Here is an 852-nt window from a genome sequence, read left to right as displayed (position 1 = left end):
GTTACTGATAGTGAAGGTGGTGGTGGTGGTGGTGATGAAGAGGAAGGGTGGTAGGGTGATTGTGGTAATGGTGGTGGTGGTAGTGGTGGTGGGGCCGGCGGCAGCGGCGGCGGTGTTGATGGTGGTGGTGGTGGTGGTGGTTGCGAAGAACAAGGGTGGTAGGGTGATGGTGGTAGTGGTGGTGGTTATGGTTGCCATGGTACCGATGAATATTACGTGGCTGTGTGCTAAGAAGTTTGCTTCCGAACAACGTAGTTCGGGGTTCGGACCACCTCACGCAAATTTCATCTTCTATGACCGCGGGCCGACCAACCAAAGCCTTGTGAGTGGATTTCGTCGACGGAAACTGAAAGAAGCCCGTCATAGATATATCCTTGAACTTGTTTCAGTCATCAGAACGCGGTCATGCTGGGGCACCACCTTGAAGAATCTTTAGTCGAATGAATAAACCCCGTGCCTATTTCTTTTAAAGCCCGGTACTTATTCCATGATTCTGTTTTGCCGAACCACTAGTTTACGGGGACGTAAACACACCAACACCGGTTTCCAAGCAGTGTTGTGAGACACAAAGACATACCCACCCATAGGTTTATGTGAATTTCCTTGAGAACAATTTTTTCTTAGTGGTCAGACCATAGGTGGTCTACTTCTAGCAAAATGGATGTCCACGTAGTGGTCATCCCTCTTATATGTATGTAATATAATTATTCTGAATCTTCAGACTTTTCAACTTGCTAGGCCACTGGTTTTAAATTGATATTAATCAAATTAATATTCAATTTTTTACCCTTATTATTTAAATATATATATGTGTGTGTGTGTGTGTGTGTGTGTGTGTGTGTGTGTGTGTGT

Source organism: Octopus bimaculoides, chromosome 23 (assembly GCF_001194135.2).
Source record: "Octopus bimaculoides isolate UCB-OBI-ISO-001 chromosome 23, ASM119413v2, whole genome shotgun sequence".
Classification (NCBI taxonomy): Eukaryota; Metazoa; Mollusca; class Cephalopoda; order Octopoda; family Octopodidae; genus Octopus; species Octopus bimaculoides.
This window is presented reverse-complemented; position numbering follows the sequence as displayed.